This window comes from Neovison vison, chromosome 8, assembly GCF_020171115.1.
Source record: "Neovison vison isolate M4711 chromosome 8, ASM_NN_V1, whole genome shotgun sequence".
Classification (NCBI taxonomy): domain Eukaryota; kingdom Metazoa; phylum Chordata; class Mammalia; order Carnivora; family Mustelidae; genus Neogale; species Neogale vison.
The window spans coordinates 84,836,281-84,859,134 of NC_058098.1; the positions used below are offsets into that span (position 1 = coordinate 84,836,281).

At 36.5% G+C, this 22,854-nt stretch overlaps 1 protein-coding gene across 7 annotated transcripts in view; it reads left to right on the top strand.

Annotated features, from left to right (window-relative positions):
* EHBP1 (EH domain binding protein 1) overlaps positions 1-22,854 on the top strand; it is a 442,694-nt gene that overhangs the window by 290,119 nt on the left and 129,721 nt on the right. The gene's annotated exons all lie outside the window — the stretch shown is intronic.

Sequence of the window (22,854 nt, forward strand, 5' to 3'; positions counted from 1 at the left end):
GAGAGAATCTCTCCTGACTCCTTGTTGAGTGTAGAGCTTGATGCGGGGCTCCATCTCTTGCCCTTGAGATCATGACCTAAGCCAAAACCAAGAGTTAGAGGCTCAGCCAACTGAGCCACCCGGTGCCCCCACAGTAGAAGTCTTACAAAAATTGTTATCTCATATTTGACTTATGCAAAATAATATATGAAATACATAGGGTAAGTTATGGATCCTAAGAGCAAAGTGAATACTATCCAGTGTTAAAAACTAAAAACATTGCCAGTAATGTCAAATCTACTGGTAATGCTTCTGCCCTTCTGCCTGTGTTCTACTTCTCCTCCCAAACATATGACTGCTAACCATTCTTTTATAAATATGAACCCCTAAACAATGTTTATTTCAAGATTTACAAAAATGGCATTATCCTGTATACCTAAACATAGGTTGTTTATGCATTATTCTTTTAGTAGGCTTCTCTATTTACTCAATATTATGTTTCTAAGACTTATAAATGTTATATACAGCTGTAGTTTATTCATTTGCATTGCTATATAATCTATTCCATGGAGCCTACCATGATTCGTCCATTCTCCTGATGATGGAGATAAGAATTTTCCCCCACATTTCAGCCATTCGGAATGATATTGCTGTGAAAATTCTTTATGTCTCTTGATATAAGGGTTTTCTTGGGGTAATGGTATTCAGTGTTAGCTGGGAAACTTAAAAAAAAATATATCAGTGCTTGGATCCTACATTACACCATTAACTTTGAATCTTTAGAAGTGGATTTAGACATTAATGTTGTTTTGTGTTTTTCACTGTCCATGTGATTTTAAAGGTTAGTAAGGATTAAAAAACACTATGTTAAAAGTATTTCTAAGCATGGGGTTTCCTGGTTGTAGGAGTATGTCAGTTTAAAAGACTATTTATTTACTTACTGTAAAAGATAACACACAGAGAGATACACTGAAAAACAGTTTTCTTCCCTTGGAAAATTTGTGTCTTTCACAAAAGCTTGGTTTTCACTCCTCAAGTTTTCCTTTATATGAAAAAATGTTTCGTTACCAGCAACTCAATAAAAATCTCTATTTTGTGCAGGATCTGGTTATTTTGCAGTGTATAATTCTTCAGAGTGTCTTTGGTACTGGAAGTCTCACTAGGATGATGTTTTAAAATCATTAATCAATTATGTCACTGCCTTGTTCAAAACCTACCAGTGGCCTCCCTTACAGAATAACATGACCATGGCCTTTAAAGGCCATATCCCATCTGGTTTCTATCTCGTCTCCAACTTTCATTCCTATCACCCAGTGCTTTTTTTATTCTGTTAGAGTCATTCTGGTCTTCTGGTCCTCAAGTATGGCCAGTTCATTATAGCCTCAGGATCTTTATATTTGTTTTTCACTCTGTCTGGAACATTATTTCCGAGATTTCCTCGTGGCTCATTTCCTCATTTCATTCAGATCTCTTTTCAGTGTCACCTCTTTAAAGAGGCCTTCCCTGGGGTGCCTGGGTGGCCCAGTGGGTTAAGCCTCTGCCTTCCAACTCGGGTCATGATCCCAGGGTCCTGGGATCGAGCCCCGCATCGGGCTTTCTGCTTGGTGGGGAGCCTGTTTCCCTTCCTCTCTCTCTGCCTGCCTCTCTGCCTGCTTGTGATCTCTGTCTGTCAAATAAATAAATAAAGTATTTTAAAAAAATAAAATAAAGAGGCATTCCCTGACTACCCTATATAAACCACCCCCTTTTTCTTAATTACTATCTTCTTACCTATATACTTTATTATCATTTTTTTCCTGAATACTCTATGAGCTCCATGAGATCATGGACTTCTTCATTTTTGTGTCCTTAGAAGATAGCATGGGTAGGTGCTCAATAAATATTTATTGGGTAGGTGGATGAATGACCTATTGAATGAACAGAAGGAAAGAAGGAAGGAGGGAGGGAGGAAAGGAAGGAAGGAAGGTCGGAAGAAAAGCAAGCAATCTGCCTTCAGCAGAGAGAGTACAAGAAGAATAAATTTGTATTTAAGAAAATGAATTCAGTTTTAGATCCTCCTTCTATCCTTTGTTCTCCCCTTCTTCCATCTGAAACATGCACCTACACATAGTTGTCAGGATTAACAATGAAACTGATCTTATCTTTTTTTCTTCTTCTTCTTTTTTAACATTTTATTTATTTATTTGACAGAGAGACAGCAAGAGAGGGAACACAGGCTGGGGTTGAGGGTTGGGAAAGGGAGAAGCAAGCCTCCCACCGAGCAGAGTGCTGGATTTGAAGCTCAATCACAGGGTCCTGGAATCACGACCTGAGCAGAAGGCAGACACTTAATGACTGTGCCACACAGGCTTCCCTGGTCTTGCCTTTTCAAGGGATTAGCAAAATTGTAGATTTTGTGAAATAGGTGCTAAAATTGAAAGCTATTTAAGAAGTGAAAATGCAAACTCTAAGAAAATGACCCTTCATCCTCCTTCAGGGATGTCTGAGCTTAGAGTGATTAGGAAGTGCTGGCCTATTGAGGCTTCCGGGGGAAAACTCATTAATTGTGAACTTTACATTGAAGATATTTCAATCATGAACTCAGGAGCTGAGGACTCACTCCTGCTCAAAGATAACAGAGAGCCAGGGCATGGAGGACTGAGCCTTGGGGCTGAGACAGGGACATCTTTAGACAAGAACTGTTGTCAAGTCGCATGTGGAGAAAATAAAACTGGCTCTAGTAGTCTCTAGGGAAATAGGCCACATATACATTCTGTAATTTTCTAGTGTCTCCTATCTGCCTGTTCCTTCACTGAGAGTAAAGAACCTTTCTGTCCAGATGCAGTGTGTGGTCTCTCAACTCAGGTGGGACATGAAAGCACACAACCTTGCTAGAGTTTTTTGGATGTGGATTTGAAGACTATCTCTAAATCAGGTAATATCAGGCTTGAAGATAGGATACCCACCACTTTTTCTGTCATAAATATTTTTCTGTCTTAAATATTTTGCATTTATCCATACTGGAGTTCCATGCTGAAACCATCTGGAAGAATGTTGAAGAAGATGGTGGTCCCCGTCTACTAGGATCATAAAAATTCTTAAGAAAATTGTGGAATGAAGAAGTTTAAGACTCTTTGGCATACAGCATTTTACTTTGTTTTATTTTAGTCTATTTCCATATGAACTAGACTTAGATCAAAGAAATACACCTATCAGTCAGTTGGCAGAAGTTTGCTTTGAATGGTAATTCCTTACATTTATAAAGTACTTTATAGTCTCCAGAACACATAATTTATTTTAATATCTCTGCAGAACCATGAAGTAGATAGGGTGGGTGCTATTTCTGCCATTTTAAAAATAAAGAAATTAAGGCAAAGCTCAGGCCACTCATTATATCACATCCTATCTAGTATAAGTGTGCCACATCTCTTACAAATACAAATTTGTAAACAAAGTTATTAAGTACTTACTAAAAGGAGTCTTGTATTTATAAAAATGGAATTTGGAAAGCCTCCTTCAAATACTAAACTTTGCTATTACATTTAAGTGCATTAACTACTGGACTAAAAAGCTTGGGGAACAGAGAATTTGTAGTCTGGTAATTCACTAGCAGGGCTCCTGAGTGCCTCAAGCAATTAAGCGTCTGACTTTTGACTTTGACTCAGGTCATGATTTCAGGGTCCTGAAAATGAGTCCCTTGTCAGGACCTGCACTAACTGTGGAGTCTGCTTGAGTTTCTCTCTCCCTCTATGCCTCTCCACCATGTATATTCTCTCTATAAAATGAATGAATAAATATTTGAAGGAAAAGAAAAAAAAAATCACTACTAATAGACAAATAGAAAATGAAGGCTAAGTATTTAGCCTAAAGTTGCATTGTTGAGAAAATACAATTCAATGAATAAAACTAAGTTACACACAGGTTTTTTTAGAAAAAAAAAATGGTGCTATCTTAAAAATGGTGACATTTTTGTATTTTATTTTTACATCCTTTGAATTTTATTTAGTTTTGTCTGTCAGAATTTGAGAAACTGTATTTTATGAGCTTGAGGACAAATCTTAAGTTTGGTTTTATTTATACTCATACATTTTGCCGTCAGTGCAAAACTGCATTAAAATCTCTTCTTGGAAAATTTAGTTTTGTATTAGAATTAGAGTATGTTGTATTATGAAACAGTGAAAAGGTATCATTAACAGCTGTTTAAATTTATATGTAAGGGGGCGCCTGGGTGGCTCAGTGGGTTAAACCCTCTGCCTTCGGCTCAGGTCATGATCTCAGGGTCCTGGGATCGAGTCCCGCGTTGGGCTCTCTGCTCAGCAGGGAGCCTGCTTCCCTTCCTCTCTCTCTCTCTGCCTGCCTCTCTGCCTACTTGTGATATCTCTCTCTCTCTCTCTGTCAAATAAATAATTAAATAAAAATCTAAAAAAAAATGACCTTTAAATTTATATGTAAGTAGCTAAGTAATTTTTTAAATCTTATATTCAGTTTTATCTTATACTAAATATCTCATTTAGCATAGGATATTATAGACAAGATTTCTTTTCCTTATTAAGCCATAAGATTAACAGTAGCCTTTTCACTGATTGCTTGAAACTAATTGAGCTTGGTTTTTTTTTAACTTGGCAGTCATCTTTTTTAACTTGGACATAAGCATGTGTGACTAAGTGTTCCCATATTTTAGTCATGGTGAATTATGAGCATATTAAAAATAATTATCTTCACCTCATAAATCTTTTAGTCAAGTTTATTTTAGTGCTTACTTTAATCTTCCTGTTAATGCCTCCTAGTTCTGGTCAGATATATACGGGTGGCAGTAAATTATAGATTTGAGCTGTATTTAGTAGAGAAAAAGGCCAGTGGCATAATGTATTGTAACTGTAGTTCATAATCAAGTGTCTGTTGAGAGTTTTGAGGCATAATGAAACCCATCTCTTTTGCTGCTTATTGGAATTGGGAACTTATTTTATAAACTGAATACAATAATTTAGTTTCATTGGCAGATTTTGAAAATTAAAGAATTAGAGATGCCATTCTATGGAGGAAAAAGTAAAGTGACATTTGCCAAACACTAATGGTGATAATAGGGTTAGAGTAGATCCTCTAAGTTAATTCATGCTGTTGAAGGTAGGCACAATTAGTAATATGAACATTCAGTTGGTTTAGGAAAAAAGAAACAGCAGCATATTACCAAAAATCAGGATCATTGTTATAATGTTTAGCAAATATAATAATGAACATAACACATTTTGAGATTATAGGCTTCTAGATTGGAGGCCTACATGGTATGTATCAGGTACTTAAGAGACAGTGTGAACACAGTAGTTACATGTTCCACGAGGTATTTTCTCAGCTATGTTCAACAGTGTGCTTTGCTATCGCTTCTCCATTTGTTGAATTCAGGGATGACCTTTGCATGAATAAAGTCAAATAGGATTAAGGCAGGAATTTTCAACAATAGAAAAGAGCAACAGATGTAGCCGACTTTGAACGTGGGAGGATTGTTGATGCCCTGTTGCTTAAAGGGAGTGTCTGTAGTGGGGGGAAAGGATAAGGAAAGGGAAAGTAAAAAATAAGTTTATAGAATACTAAAAATTTAGAAAAGGACTAAAAATAGTCCAAAATACCTCTCCAAGGTCTTTCATAGTTGGGAAGAAATTGTCTTGTAATTTAAAGATCCTTTAAACTGTATAACTTTTTTCCTTTTGTATTACAAAGATATAGTTTGGGAGGAAAATACATATATATATACATACACGCTTTCAAAATATGGATGGAAAATATATGTGGTTAGGAAAACTGCAGATAATACTATGTGGTATTTGTGAAGGCTGTTCTTTCTATAGTCTTATTTGTTCCATTTTGGGCTATAACAATATAAAACTATGAATGTTGCACACAAATTATTCTGTTAGTTTTAAACATAAAGTAACAAAAGATAAGATTCCAAAATAATTGTATATGTGGTGAGACCATACTTAATTTTTGACTGGTATAGGTGAAACATTTTAAAACAGTCATTGCATATAAATCACTTTGTTTCATCTTAGTTTGCTTTGTTTCTTATACAATGGAGTTGGTTTATTTTTTAAAAGATTATTAGTTTGTCATATAGATTCTCTTTTCAGATTATTTAATTTAAAACAAAATCTAATCCTTGGTGTCTATTATATACTAAATACACATCCTGCAAACACTGACTGTTTGGCACCAGTGTTTTCTGGTTCCTGATAATATAAGTTCCTAAGTGAGCTGTTGTAGTTTATGATAATGAATAATCTTTAAGCTGTTAAAAAAAAAAAAAGCAGCAAAATGAATAAAGAAACATTTAAAACAGAGATAATTTTATGCTTCAACTATTAACTGGAAGTTCTTTAGAAAGCTTAGTGGGAAAGTTTATGAGGAAAAATAAACAATGAGATGGTTTTATCTGTTTGGTTTATTAAAATTACATGCTGAGTCTTAAAGGAACATTGTATATGAAATACTTGAACTGCTAAAACTTAATGTAGCATTCTTAGAATAAATTTCTATGAATCTGTGTAATAGTTAACTCTCATAATGCCTATAGTTCTAGTTTTCAAATATGTGAAGGAATGAATATAAGAGGATAGTAATAGAAATATTAATAAGTGATTTAATAAAGTGATTAGAAATTTGGGATAAGAAAGAAAAATCTAAACATGTTGAATCAATAGTTACACTCCCTCAAAGACGAAAAATTTATCCATAGTTTTTTCATCTGATACAAGGTTTTCAAGTAGATTTCCATCCCAATCTGTTATTTAGAAGTGATCATTTAAAATTTGACAATATATATCTTCTTTCGACTACCACCACCACCAAATCTAAAAAGTAATCATTTAATTTTCTGATTTGTTTTTTGCTTTCTTTTTGCTATTTAAACTTAAGACTGTGTAAGGGGAAATAATGCATAATACAGTAATCAAAATGAGCAAAGAATTAAAAAAAAAAAAAAAAACTAACTTCAGGGGCACCTGGGTGGCTCAGTGGGTTAAAGCCTCTGCCTTCGGCTCGGGTCATGATCCCAGGGTCCTGGGATCGAGCCCCACATCGGGCTCTCTGCTCAGCGGGGAGCCTGCTTCCTCCTCTCTCTCTGCCTGCCTCTCTGCCTCCTTGTGATTTCTGTCTGTCAAATAAATAAATAAATCTTAAAAAAAAATACAGTAATCATATAGCCATAAAATAGAGTAGAGAGGGTAAATTGCCATAAGGACTTGTGATATACATAATGTGGCATGGAATGTGGGAGAGAGGAAACACAGGAAAGGTTTTGTGGCTTAAATGGCATTTGAGTTTATATCTTACTGGTTTGGTAGAATTAAAACATTGAAATGGCAGAGGAATATCTCAAGCAAGTGAAATAGTATGAGCAGTGCCTCACATAAACCCTGTGCAAATGTCTTTCTCAGATATTTGCAGTTCCCTTCACATACCTTCTCTTCTGTTCCTTTATGACTGCATATGTAGACCTTCTACTTAGAGCTTCCAATACTATATCTCTTAATAGCTAACTCAAGTGCTTCCTTCTGTGTGAGGATCTCTCCTGGACCACCAAAGTAGAGACCATCACTCCATTCTTTGTGATTCCCATTAATTTCCCATATCCATATTGTGTATTACAGCTGTTCATTTGTGCATCTCTCTTCCCTGTAAGACTGAGCTCCTGAATTTGTACATGTCATGTAAGTTCAGATTCCTGGATTCCTGCTGTATGCTAGGCAATAAAGAGAGAGTAATGAACAAGACAGAGCTCTGTCCTTGGGGAGCTCACATTCTAGAAAGATAGAGTGATTACAAATAAGTAATTAAAGAATATAATTTCATATTTGATAAGAAAATAAAACAAGGTAAGAGGTTAAATAGTGATAGAAGATGGGGCACCTGGGTAGCTCAGTCAGTTAAGCATCTGTCTTGGGCTCAGATCATGATGCTAGAGTCCTGGCATTGAGGCCCATGTCCTTCTCTCTGCTCAGTGGGGAATCTGCTTCTCCCTCTCCCTCTGTTCCTCCCTCCCACTTTGTGCTCTCTCTCTCTGTTTCTCTCTCTTAAATAAATAAATAAAATCTTTTTTTAAAAAAAGAGTGATAGGATTGGTATTTTAATTAAGTGGTCATGGAAGTTCTTTTTGAGAAGGTGAAGTGTCATGGAGTAAGCCATATAAAGATTTGGGGAAAGAGCTTCCCTTGGCAGAGGAAACAGCAAGTGTAAAGTCCTTGGGGTATAAATTTAGGATTGGGGGTGTCATATGAGGCCTCTCTTTAGAAGTGACATTTATGCTGAGATCTGAAAGGTGAGTACGGATTGGCCAGTTGGATAATGAAGGAGGGAAGAGGGGGCAGTTTGTGCTGAAAGAACAACAATGGTTGCCATGCCAGAAGAGTTTACCATATTAGAGGAAATGATAGACAGGTGTGGCTAGAGCAGAATGATTAAGGGGAGTGAATAGCACAACATGAAACTGAGATCTAAAGAGGGCCAGGCATTCAAAGACTGTGTTCTCCCAAGGAACGTGGGAATCTGTTCAAGAGTTTTAAGCAGGGAAATGATAGGATCAGAAATATCTTTGAAAAGATCACTCTCATTTTTGTGAAGGTGATTGGACAAGGCAGGGGGGTAGAAGTACGAGGGAATGGAAATAGAAAAAGTAGTCTGGACAAAACATAATTGGTTGAGACCAGAGTGGTGACATACAGATAGAGAGAAGTAGGTGAGTACAAGATATTTTAAATTCACAAAATCTTGCTTTTGGTGTTATATGTAAGAAATCTTTGTCTAAACCAAGATTTCAAAAGTTTCCCCCTATGTTTTCATTAGAAGCTTTATAGTTTATATGGTACAAGGTATGAATCAGAGATTTTTTTTGTCTTTATTTTTTGGTTGTTTCTTTTTCTTTTTTAGCATATGGATATCCAGGTGTCCCAGCACCACTTGTTGCAAAGACTATCCTTTCTTCTCCGAATTGCCTTTACACATGTGTTAAAAATAAAATGTCAGTTTCTTTCTTTCTTTCTTTCTTTTTTTAAGATTTTATATATTTGTCAGAGAGAGCACAATCAGGCAGAGTGGCAAGGATAGGCAGAGGGTGAAGCAGGCTCCCCTTTGAGCAAGGAGCCTAGTGCGGAACTTGATCCCATTTGGGATCATGACCTGAGCTGAGGGCAGCTGCTTAACCTACTGAGCTACCCAGGCATCCCTGTAGGTCAGTTTCCAGACTATTGTGTTCCAGTAGTCTGACTACCTTTATACATTACTATCCTGTTTTGATTAGTGTTGCTTTATCCTAAGTCACAAAGTCGTAAAGTCTAAGTCTTCCAATTTTGTTCTATTTCAAAATTGTCTTGGCTATTCTATCCTTTGCATTTTCATATATGCACATTTTAGAATCAGCTTGTCAATTTCTGGTTGGGATTACACTGAATCTGTAATTCAGTTTGGGGAGAATTAACAATTTACCAATACTGAGCCCTTAAATTCATGAACACAGCATATCTCTCCATTTATTGGGTCTTCTTTAATTTCTCCTAGCAATGTTTTATAGTTGTCAGTGTGCAAGTAATCCATATTTTTAGTCCAGTTTATGTCCAAGTGTTTCATATTTTTAAAGTAGTTGCATATGATAATTTTTAAGTTAAACTTTTTACTTTGAGTTAATTATAGATTCACATGCAGTTTCAAGAAATAGTACAGAGAATCTCATACACATTTTATCCAGTTTCCCCCGATAGTAACATCTTACAAAACTGTAGTACAGTATCACAACCAAGATATTGACATTGATACAGTCAAAATACAAAACATTTCCACCATCACAAGGATAACTGGAGTTTCCTTTTTATAGCCACAACCACCAGTAGACTGTGATAAGTAAAGCCTATACAAATATGAAAAGCCCACAGCTAACATACTTGGTGGTGAAAATTGAAAGCTTTTTCTCCAAGATAAAGAACAACACAATGATAGCTACTTTTACTGTGTCTATTTAGTCTGTTCAGTCCTAGAAGTCCTAACCAGAGCAGTTAGGCAAGAAAGAAATGAAAGATATCCTAATCAAAAAGGAAGAAGTAAACTTGATCTTGTGGCCTTTAGAACTGTGAGAAATAAATTTCTATTGTCCATAAGCCATACAGTTTATGGTAGTTTGTTATAACAGCATGAACACAACAACTAGTATATTAGTCTCCTACAGCAGCCATAACAAAATACCACAGGCTAGGTGGCTAAAACAACAGAAATTTGTTTTCTCACTGTTCTGAAGGCTGGAAGGCAAGAACAAGGTATTTGCCGATTTGGTTTCTTCTGAGGCTTCTCTCCTGGGTTTGCAGAGATGGCTGCCTTCTTGTTGTGTCCTCATGATCTTTTTTCTGTGTTTGTATATGTATGGTGTCTCTTTGTGTATCTAAATTTCTTCTTATAAGGATATCAGTCACATTTGATCAGGGCTCCCCTTATGACCTCATTTAACCACAAAAACCTTTTTAAAGGTCCTTATACAGTCACATTCAGAGGTACAGGGTGCTAGGGCTTCAACATACAAATTTTAGGGGAACACAGTTGGGCCCATAACAAACTTATATCTGACTTTCAAAACTCAACATTAAAAAAATTGAATACTCCAGTCAGCCAGTGGGCAAAATACGTTACTAGGCATCCTGCTGAAAAGAATATACAACTGCCGGACGCCTGGGTGGCTCAGTTGGTTAAGCAGCTGCTTTCAGCTCAGGTCATGATCCCAGCGTCCTGGGATCGAGTCCCGCATCAGGCTCCTTGCTCAGCAGGAAGCCTGCTTCTCCCTCTGCCTCTGCCTGCCATTCTGTCTGCCTGTGTTCACTCTCTCTCCCTCTCTCTCTGACAAATAAATAAAATCTTTAAAAAAAAAAAAAAAGAATATACAACTGTCAAACTCATGAAAAGATGCTTAGCATCAGTAACCTTCAGAAAATACAAACTAAAGCCACAGTGGTGTATCATCACACACCTATGAGAATGGCTAAAATAAAAAATGAAAGCAACCCCAGTAGGAAGGGAAAGGGGTACCCCACTATTGCCAGATGAAGGTAGAAGTCCAGGTTCTCCATGTGGACACTGTGGTGAGTTCATATTAACACCTGGCAATGGTGGAAGTTTAGGTGCCTACTCTGTCTTTGCCTCTATGGATAGGATTTGGCCAGTTTTTTCTATGGTGTTTAGCTGGAGTTCATGGTTGTTGTCTGGATGTTTTCCATCTTGCTAGGCTGCCCTTTTTCTATTCTTTTTTTTTTTTTTTTAAAGATTTTATTTATTTATTTGACAGAGAGAGATCAGAAGTAGGCAGAGAGAGAGGAGGAAGCAGGCTCTCTGCCGAGCAGAGAGCCCGATGCGGGACTCGATCCCAGGATCCTGAGATCATGACCTGAGCCGAAGGCAGCGGCTTAATCCACTGAGCCACCCAGGCGCCCCCCATTTTCTATTCTGTGATGAGAGAGGGCAGGCTTTTGTTGGGACTTTTATTTTTGTCAATTGGCTTTTCAGATTTGCCAACTTCTTTTTAGCTTCAATCTGGGATACGTGAAACAAAAAGAAGCACAGGGAATTCATTGTATTATTCCTTGGGTACTGAAGTCCCTAGACAGTCTCCCTTTTCCTCACTTTTCAGAGACTCTCTATGTTTGTTTGCTGTAATGTTCAGAGTTTTTATAGTTTGTACTTACGGGGAGGACTAGGGGGAGTCCATCTATGTCTTCCTAGAAGAAGAAGTCAGTAATTTTTTAAATTTCCAATTATTTGTTGGTAGTATATAGATGTACAGTTGATTTTTTATATTAATATTTTACTCTGCACATTTGTAAAACTTACTGGTTCTAGTGTCACTTTTTAAATTTACATAGTATTTTATACTTAAATGATCTACAAATAAAAATCATTTTTCTTCCTTTCCTATATGGGTGACTTTTATTTTCTTGGCTTATTACACTGGCTTGAACCTCCAGTTCAAAGTTTGATGGAAGTGTTAAGACTGGAATTCCTTGTCTTGTTCCTATTTTAGTGGGAAAGAATTGGTCTTTCACCATTAAATATTAGATTTTCTCTGATGTTCTTTATCAGATTGGGGACTTTTCCTCTTCCTAATTTGTAAGGATTTTTATGAAGAATAGATTTTGGATTTTGTCAGATGCTTTCTCTGCATCCATTGAGATGATCATTTGCAATTTTTAAAAATCTTTAATACTATGATATACATTGATTTTCAAGTGAGTAAAAGGAAAATTTCAATTCATCAAGTTGTATACATTAAAAATGTACAGCTTTTATATGTCAGTCGTGCCTCAATAAAATGGTTTTAAAAAGATAATTTTCATAAAGGATAAAATCTGGACTCATACAAATATAATATGAGCATGTATCAAAGACTTTTTATACCAATTTTTAAATCACAAAGATGTTACAATCTGGTCAAATGAGAATCTTAAGAACTAACGCACATGTGGATCAAAAATGTTGAAATGGATTTATGTAAAGAAGGAGGTAAAACTGACTTTATGGTTGGAGGAGTTCACCAGGTTGAATTTATTTGCATGTATAGGCCTACCTCAGATACATTGTGGATTTGGTTCCAGGTCACCACAGTAAAGTGAATATTACAATAAAGCATGTCAGATGAATTTTTTGGTTTCCCAGGGCATATTAAAGTTATGTTTACACTATATGTAGTCTGTTAGATGTGCAATAACACTGTATAAAAAATGTACAAACCTTAATAAAATATACCTTATTGCTTAAAAAAAAATGTGAAACACCTGAGCTTTTAACAAGCCAGTCTCTTCGCTGGTGGAGAGTCTTGCCTCAGTGTTGATGGCTGCTGACTGATGAGGGTAGTGGTTGCTGAAGGCTGGTGTGGTTGTGGCAATTTCTTAAAATGAGACAACAGTGACGTTTGCTGCATCCACGGACTCTTCCTTTCACAAACAATTTCTCAGTAGCATGTAATGCCATTTGATAGCATTTTATCTACAGTAGAACTTCTTTCAAAATTAGAGGCGTGTCCTCTCAGACACTGCTGCTGCTTTATTGACTTAAGTTTTGTAATGTTCTTAATCTTTCATTGTTATTTCAATAATCCTTCACAGCATCTTCACCTGGAATAGATTCTGTCTCAAGAAGCCACTTCTTTTGCTCATCCACAGGAAGCCACACCTCAACCATTCAAGTTTTATTATGAGATTTCAGCAATTCAGTCACATCTCTAGGCTCCACTTCTAGTTCTTTTGATGTTTCCACCACATCTGCAGTTATTTTCTCCACTGAAATCTTGAACTCCTCAAAGTCATCCATAGGGTTGGAATTAACTTCTTCTAAACTCCTGTTTTTGTTGATATTTTGACCTCTTTCTATGAGTCAGGAATGTTAATGGCATCTAGAATGATGAATGCTTTCCAGAAGGTTTTCAGTTTGCTTTGCCCACATTCATCATGAATCATGGTCTGTGGCAGTTAGAGCCTTATGAAATGTATGCCTTAAATAATAAGAAGGAAAACCTAAATGACTCAATCTATGGGCTGTAGAGTGGATGTAGTATTAGCAGGCATGAAATCAACATGAGTCTCATTTTGCATCTCCATCAGAGCTCATAGGTGATTAGGTACATCATCAGTGAGCAGTAATTTTTAGAAAGGAATCATACTTTCTGATCAGTAAGTATCAACAGTGGGCTTAAAATATTCAGTAAACTATGTTGTAAACAGATATGCTGTCAACTAGGCTTCCATTGATAGCGCACAGACAGAATAGATTTAGCATAATTCTTAAGGGTCCTAGGATTTTCAGGATAGCAAATAAGCATTACTTCAGCTTAAAGTCACCAGCTGCGTTAAACCCTAACAAGAGACTCTGTCCTTTGAAGTTTTGAAGTCAGGCATTCTCTTCTCTTCTCTTGCCATGAAGGTCCTAGATGACACCTTCTTCCAATAGAAGGCTGTTTGATCTAAATAGAAAATTTGTTGTTTAAGGTAGACATCTTCATTAATTATCTTAACTAGATCTGGATAACTTGCTGCAGCTTCTATATCAGCACTTGCTTCTTCTCCTTGCACTTTTATGTTAAGAGAGATGGCTTCTTTCCTTAAACACATGAGCCAGTTTTTGCTAGTTCAGCCTTTTCTTTGGCAGCTGCCTCACCTCTTGGAGCCTTCACGGAATTGAAGAAAGTTAGGGCCTTGCTTTGAATTAGGCTTTGGCTTAAGAGAATGGTATGCTTGATTTGATCTGTTATCCAGACCACCAAGACTTTCTCCATATCAGCAATAAGGCTATTTTACTTTATTATCATTCATGTGTTTTGCTGGAGTAGTGCTTTTCATTTCCTTGGCTGTTTGGCAAGAGGCCTGACTTTTGACCTATCTTGGCTTTCAACATCTCTTCCTTACTAAGCGTAATCTTTGTCGCTTTCGGTTTAAAGTGAGAGACATGCAACTCTTCCTTTTATTTGAGGCTGTTTTGGGGTTATTAATTGGCCTAATTTCAATAGTGTTATGTCTCAGGGAATAGAGAGGCCTGGGGAGAGGGAGAGAGATGAAGGAACAGCTAGTCAGTGGAGCAATTAGAATACGACACATCTGTTGATTAAGTTTGCCATCTTCTGTGGGTGTGTTTTATGGTACCCTAGACAGGTACAGTAGCAAAATCAAAAAGCATAGATCACCATAACAAATATAATAATGAAAAAGTCTGAAATACTGCAGGAATTAACAAAGTATGACAAAGAGACACAGAATAAGCAAATGCTGTTGAGAAAATGGCACCAGTTGACTTACTGAATACGGGTTTCCACAGACCTTCAATTTGTAGAAAAATACAGTATCTACAAAGTTCAATAAAGCAAAGTACAATAAAATGTGGTATGCCTATATATAGATAAGAATTGTTTCCATTGCTGTTGATTTCCTGCAAGTTAACTTTAATCTCTATAGTGATTAATCTCAACTGGAGATCATTTTGTCCCCCAGGAAAATATTGGGCAATACCTATAGACGGTTTTTAGTTATCACACTGGGAGGAGTGACATTACTGGTGTCTGGTCCATAGAGGCCAGAGACACTCCTGTGATGCACCCCCCACCCCAACAGAGGAGTATTCAACCCCAAATGTCGAAAGTGTCAAGGTTGAGAAACCCTGTTGTTTGTTGCAAAGTAACTTGGTGTAAGACAAAGACTCATATATCTAGATGTCCAAATAATCACTGGGGGCTCCAGTATTGCTTTTAAAAGACACCAGTAATGTATTTTGTTTATTCCAAAGTACCAGAATTTTCTTGAATTCATTAAATCATCTATGCATTCCTGGGAATAAAGCTCACTTGATCAAGGTGAATTATCTTTTTAATATATAATTGGATTTGATTTGTTAAATCTTTTTTACATCCATTTTCATGAGGGATATTGATCTGGAGTTTTCTTTTCCTGTAGTATCTTCATACAATTTTGGAATCAAGGCACTGCTTGACTTCTAGAATAAGTTGAGAAGTATTACCTCCTTTTCTATTTTCTGTAAGAGTTTTTGTAGAATTGAGATGATTTCTTCTTTAAATGTTTGGGAGAATTAATCAATAAAGCCATGTATACCTGGGGTTTTCTTTGGGGTGAATGTTTTAGGTAGAAGTTAAATTTCTTTGTACAGAGCTATTCAGATAATCTCTTTCTTCTTGAGAGAGCTTTGGTAGCTTGTATCTTTCAAGGAATTTGTCCATTTCATCTTGACTGCCAAGTATTTTTTAGCATAAAGTTGTTCATAGCTTTCCTATTTTGTTAATATCTATAGAATCTGTAGCTATTTTACCTCTCTAATTTCTGATATTGGTAACCCTTGTCTTCTCTTTTTTTCCCCCTGTGATGAATCTGGCTAAAGTTCTGTCAATTTTATTGATGTCTCAAGTGCTTAGAACAGTGTGGCACATGGTAGTATCTTAACAGTTTTTGTTAAAGCATATACATATATGTCCAAATTAAATATTTAACTCAAAAGAGTTGAACCTATGGCTAATGCCAGATCTGAGGAAATACCCAATAAATTTTTGTGAGCAGAATCTTGAGGGGGACCCAAGCCAGGTCACAGTTTACTGGAAGACTTATTTAATACTAGAAACTGAGGAGAAATTCTAAGGTCTACACACTGAGAAATTCTAAGGTTTTATACCATAGCAAAATTCCTTTTCTGAGTACTAAAAGAAAAATATGTTTGAGACCAGAAGAGGGGAATGTAAACTGGTAAGAATAAACTGTGGGTGAAAACCCATTGTTGCCTAGCTGGATCAGAATCACCTGGGACCCACCTCTTACCTACTGAATCAGGATTTTCATGTCAGGTGCCACATGACTCTCCCATTATTCCAAGTGATTCTGATGGCTGACATATTTGAAAAGTACTAATTTAGAAGAGGATTGCTAGTAGATTGGAAGTGGAATGAAACTATAGGTGCTTGAAGAAACTGATTTTAATACATTAAACCTGTACCAAGTACTAAATAATCACTTTGTACCCATAACTCAGATTATAAAGTTGTACTATAATACAGTACAACTAATTAATTTACTTAAATTTTAATCCCATTGAGTTTGATTTTAAATGTGTCTTAAAGGTACCTTTGGAAAGTTGGATAAAGCTTCTGTGGAAATCTAGCTTGGAAAAAAGTGTTTTTAATGATGTTTTTGTGACTTAAACCATTAACGTCATATTTTTAAATAAAATTTTTAACCCCTTATTAAGTTCTTCCTTTGTGGCAAGTATAAACTCCATAAGAATGAGACTTGTTTTGTCTGCCAGTATATTGCCATTCCTAACATGTAATGGATGTTAAGTAAATTCTTCTTGAATGAAAAATTCACCTCGTAGTTCTTTTGGCACTTTGATAAAATTAGAATAACTGAAGGGTTTTGACCAGTTTACCTTAAATTTCCTTGTGGGACAAGTAATTAAACTTCTTTTGGCTTGGTTTCATCTCTTTCGTTCTTAAAAGGCATGCCAGGTTTTAAGTTGCAAGCTCAAATAGCTGCAGGGTCCTCTTGTGAGATATTAACTGGGAAAATAGACTTTACATGGGTCAGACAGGTTCTCAGTGATGCATATTGCCTTGCATGTAATAAGTACTTAGTGCTTTTTAGTTGAATAAATGAATCTTAATTCACTCCTCTTTAATTTTTTTGTTTTATAAATGATAAAACCAAAACCCAGAATGGATGTTATTAAGACTAATATCGCATAGCTCTTTAAAATTCATGGCCAGAGGGGCACCTGGGTGGCTCAGTGGGTTAAAGCCTCTGCCTTCAGCTCAGGTCGTGATCCCAGGGTCCTGGGATCGAGCCCCGCATCAGGCTCTCTGCTCAGCAGGAGTCTGCTTCCGCCTCTCTCTCTGCCTGCCTCTCTGCCTACTTGTGATCTCTATGTGTCAAATAAATAAATAAAATCTTTTAAAAAAATAAATAAATAAAATTCATGGCCAGAAATAGAATTCAGGCACCTGGATCTAACACAGTATTCTTTCTAGATAATATTTCATTTCTGAGTCGGTTACAGAAAGATTTTTCAGGGTACTGAATCTTCCCTAAGATCCTTGGTATCCTGAGGCCCTAGCATGAAGGGAGTCATATATTCTTTTTCTTTTTGTTTTTTAAGATTTTAACATATTTATTTAAGAACAAGCAGGGAAGAGAGAGAGAGAATGAGCAGGGGGAGGGACAGAGGGACAAAAAGACTCCCTGGTGAGCAAGGAGCCCAAACTGGGGTTTGATCCCAGGACCCTGAGATTATGACCTGGGCCAAAGTCAGAAGCTTAATCACTTGTGCCACCCAGGTGCTCCAGGTACCCCGTGAGTCATTTCTTCAGCCTGGAATCACACAGCCAAGTCCTTAGACTGTGCCTCTTAAGAAGTAGAACAAGTTATTTAAGCTCTCTATCTTTTAACATACTCATCTGTAAAATAGGGATAATAATGCTTATCTCATAGTGCTATTGTGAGGATTAAATATGGTAATATATGTAAAGTACTCAGAATAGTGCCTTGAACATAGTAAATTCTGTATTAGTTGCTACTACTATTGTTGTTCTTAATTCATTTGTCTTAGAATCTGACACCCCCCAAAAGACATTAGGTCATTTTCTTGGTGTTCTTTTTTAATCTTTCCTTCCTTCCTTAGCAACTTTCAAATCCTTGGGGTAGAGGTGTGGAGGATTAGTGAGAATTAAAATAGAAAAAAAGTTCATGATTTTTGTCATTGACAGATTTGTCTTTGTTTCCAAAGCTCTCTTGAACTGAGGTATCTAACATGTATATGTATTGTGGAAGAGAGGTTGACAGTCTACTAAAATTTATGAAGATTTTTCAATGAAAACACTTTTTTTGTGTCATTGTGTCATAGATGAAACATATATAAATGTATTTTCTGGAACAAGGTATGAGGATTTTAAAATTGTTCTATTCTACCTGACACCTCGATTCTTTAATAGTGTACTTATGAGATTGAAACTGTGAATGGTTGAAAACCACTGGTATAGGATAATACTATGTTAAAGGAGTTCGGGGACAGAATCATCTCTATTTCCTGAGTTATATGATGTTACATTAACTTTTGAAGATAGTTTTCAAGGGTCCAATTAAAGCGAGTGTATTGTTTCATTTTGTTTTCCTTCTTGTCTGGGCAGAGAATTGATTTTATTTGTTGCTGAGGAGCTGGCCACAATTACACAGGAATGGAATAATTAACACTTAAAGGGAGTATTCATTCTCTCCAGTACTGGCCCATAGTGTTTCTGAAGGAAAAGAGATTGCCAAGAAGCAGTGGGAACCTCTTTCCCACTAAAGGCCAGGCACACAGGTTCCAGAGTACTCTGGAGCCTGATTGTTTGCTAATTTGTAAACAATGAAATAGAAGAGGAGCCAGCAATGCAAATCATTTTTCAGTACTATTCAACATCTATTAATTGGGTATGCATTATCTGTTTGCTGTACTATACCAACATATAATTCCTTGGAACCTTTTAACATTTGACTTCAATACTAAAATTAGAGTCTTTGTAGATTTACAGTAAAAAACTGTTAGAAGTAATCAGTAGACATTAAACTGCCATTGCTTTCTGGTAGTATTTATTATGTAATAGTATAAAACCACAACTATCCCATATTCAGTTTGATTATGTAAAAAATATATATTGTAAGGATTTCCCACTCTTAATTTCTATTAATGTCTATTAATTTAATTAATTTCTATTAATTTAATAAATTCTATTAATCTTAATTTCTATTAATTTCCCTGGGTCTGCCTCTCTTAGAGGGTGGGGACTGTTTCATCACTAAGATGATCCTAGTTAGCTGGATAACCCAGGATAACCCAGTTAGCAGTTAACCCATAAATGAATAAACCTCTGCCTTGATGCTAATCCTCTTCCTGTCTCTTCTCAAAGTGTGGCCTCTGGAGGTCCATGAGATAGTTCATTGGGTTTGTGAAGTAAAGGACATTTTCATAATAATACTAAGACATTATTTGCTTTTTTCACCATGTTGATATTTGCACAGATTGGGCAAAAGAAATAATGGATAAAACCCTCTCGCACCAACATATGAGTCAAGGCTGTGGCACCAAATTGTTAGCAGAAGTCATTGTATTCTTTTTTTTTTTTTAAGATTTTATTTATTTATTTGACAGACAGAGATCACAAGCAGGCAGAGAGAGAGGAAAGGAAGCAGGCTCCCTGCTGAGCAGAGAGCCCAATGTGGGGCTCCATCCCAGGACCCTGAGATCATGACCTGAGCCGAAGGCAGAGGGTTTAACCCACTGAGCCACCCAGGTGCCCCAAGTCATTGTATTCTTAATGGCCATGCAAACTCAGTAGAAAAAAAACAAAACCAGGTTTACTTTAGAATGTATTTATGGGGGCACCTGGGTGGCTCAATGGGTTAAAGCCTCTGCCTTTGGCTCACGTCATGATCCCAGGGTCCTGGGATCAAGCCCCACATCAGGCTCTCTGCTGGGGAGCCTGCTTCCTCCTCTCTCTCTGCCTGCCTCTCTGCCTACTTGTGATCTCTGACTGTCAAATAAATGAATAAAATCTTTTTTAAAAAAGTATATTTATGAAGCTGTAAAAATTAATCATTTTATTAAATCTTAATCTTGGAGTACACAGTCTTGTAATATTCTGTTAGAAAGTATGCATAAAACACTTCTCCTGCACATCAAAGTACTACCATTATCTCAAAAGGAAGGACTTGCTCTGTTGTTTGGGTTGTAAGCTTGGTTAGGTGTCAGGGAACACCATTCTTACTGGAAAGAATGACAAATTGGTTATTTAGACTTGGCTATTTGGTACATATTTTCTCAAAACAGTAACAAAATGATGCTGTCACTTCAAGGGAAACAACTGACAGTATTTGTTGCCAGTGATAAAATTAGAGCTTTCAAACAAAAATTAGAATTTTGAAAGACTCATTTCTGTCACTTTGAGCTTGAGATCTTCCCAGTACTTGAAAAACTTTGCTGAAAAGATAGGTGATAATATTAAGAATGTTATTTTCAATATTATATAATAAAACACGGCAACATTGTCAGGGAATCTGTTTTCCAAATATCCAGTGGATAATGTTTCAAAATTATGCAGAGATAAAAATTCTTTTCAAAGTGCAAAATGATCAATGGATTTTAACATTAACAGAGTTTGTAAAGTTCATCAGTGTGGTTTCAGATTCTACATAGCAACTAATCTTTAGGAAACGACCACTTGTGTGAGTTTCAGTATAGTATCAAAGAAGAATACCCACAATTGTCTGAAAAAGCTTTTAAAATGCCTTTTTCCAACTGTGTATCTGTGTGCTAGATTTTCATTTCTTCAACCAAAACAACACGTTACAGCAGATTGAAAACAGCAGATATGATAATCCAGCAATCTTCTTTTTCTCTTTAAGATTTACTTATTTACTAGAGAGAGAGAAAGTGTGAGCACCTGTGGGGGTGGGAGGTTGGGAAGGGGGAGAGGGAGAGAGAGAATCTTAAGCAGGCTCCATGCCCAGCATGGAGCCTAATTCAGGGCTCAGTTTCACAACCCTGAGATGATGACCTGGTCCAAAATCAGAAGTCAGACACTGAACTGACTACACCTCCCAAGCGTCCCCCAGCTATGTTCTATTAAGCTAGACATTAAAGAGATTTGCAAAAATGTAAAATAGTATCACTCTTCTTGCTATTTTTCTTTGGAAAATCTACTTACATTCATTGGATTTTCTGTAAACTTCCATTCACATTACCTTGGCTAGACCTTGTCACATGGCTATCCTTTACTATAAGGTAAGTTAGGAAAAAGTAAGTACTAGACTCGTCCTGATTGCCTTACAAGAAGCAGGCATGAGAATGGATGGATGTTGGTTAGTGAGCCTATACTGTTGGCTACAGAAATATTTTCTTGTTATTTTGTTGCTGACAATACCTTTGCTACCTATGTAAACTCTCATATTGGTATACTTTCAGAAGCTGAAAACAGAATTTTCTAAACTGTTTAAAAGTCCAAATAAAAAATAGTTAGTAGGGGTTTATTTTTATTTTTTATTTTTTTAATTTATTTATTTTATTTTTTTATAAACATGTATTTTTAGCCTCAGAATTAGTAGGGTTTTAACTGTACCTAATTGACATCAGGAAATAGAACTGGGGGGAAAAAAGGAAATAGAAATCAAGTGAATGTCAACAAAGATCCTTTGCATAATTGGTAGATGGCATTGAAAAATGAGTATCCCGAGTACAGCCAATGATGTGCTTTTTGCATTTAGATTAATGTATTTTTGTGATATATCTTTTTTAGCTATGATGGCCATTCAAACCAAGTATCAATATATACACTTTATTTTTATTTTTTTTTAAAGATTTTATTTATTCACTTGACAGAGAGAGCACTAGCAGGCAGAGCAGCAGAGGGAGAGGGAGAAGCAAGCTCCCCTACTGAGCAGGGAGCCTGACACGGGGCTCGATCCCAGGATCCTGGGATCAGGACCCAAGCCAAAGGCAGTCACTCAACCAACTGAACCACACAGGCACCCCAATATATACACTTTAGAACTAGACCTTCATTCAAATTGTTAAACGAATTTTTAAAAATTTTAAGCCTTTTCTATCACATTGTTCTTTTATATAATGAGAGAAAAATCAGTTTTATATCATTATGAAGTAAAATATCTTGTCAATTTCTTCATCTCTTCTTTTTAAATTTCCATTTGTAGCATATATTTTATAATACACAGTAGCATGTATATTATAATACATAAATACGTGTATACCTATGAGAACGTTTCTACTGTTTTTCTGATATTGGCATGTGATAAAAAGTTGGGAGACCAATAGCCTACATAATATTACTGTAATGTACATTTATTTCTTCTACAAACTTTGTGTTCAAGTATTCAGTGTAGAAAATTATTAGGGCACCTGGGTGGCTTAGTTGGTTAAGCATCCACCTCTTGATTTCAGCTCAGGTCGTGATCTCAGGGTCATGGGATGAAGACCCAAGTCATGGTCCGTGGGGAGTCGGCTTGAGAGTCTCTCTATCCTTCTTCCTCTGCCCCTCTGCCACCTTCCCACTTGTGTGCTCTCTCTCGCTCTCTAAAATAAATAAATCTTTTAAAAATTGTTAAGGGGTACTTGGATGGCTCAGTCAGTTGAGGGTCTGCTGTGGCTCAGGTCATGATCCCAGAGTCCCATGATCAAGCCCTGCATCGGGCCCCTGCTCCACAGAGAGCCTGCTCCTCCCTCTCCCCCTACCACTCCTCCATGCTTGTGCATGCACACACTCTTTCTCAAATAAGTAAATAAAATATTTTTAAAAACTGTTAAGAAAATTGTATTTTCTCACTGTCAACAGGTGGCCCATTG